Here is a 343-nt window from a genome sequence, read left to right on the forward strand (position 1 = left end):
TTTTTTTCATAGCGGTGGTGGCAGGGTGGTACCCTGTGTGGCAACCACTGCCACCGGTGTGTAAACTTGAGTGGGAATGGGTGAATGTGAGGCTCACATTCACCCATTCCCACTCAAGTTTACACACCGGTGGCAGTGGTGAGGCATACAATGTAAAGCGCTTTGAGTGTTCGAAGGAGTGGAGAGGCACTATGTGCAGTCCATTTACCATTTACCATAGGGGGGGGAAGAGAAGATGACGCAAGGGTGTCATCAGAAAAAAAGAAAAAAAAAAGGAAATAGAAAACATTCCCTGCACAAGTGACTAAGATGCATTCCTAACTTTGGACAAGGCCAGTTATAT

Source organism: Engraulis encrasicolus, chromosome 8 (genome assembly GCF_034702125.1).
Source record: "Engraulis encrasicolus isolate BLACKSEA-1 chromosome 8, IST_EnEncr_1.0, whole genome shotgun sequence".
Lineage (NCBI taxonomy): Eukaryota > Metazoa > Chordata > Actinopteri > Clupeiformes > Engraulidae > Engraulis > Engraulis encrasicolus.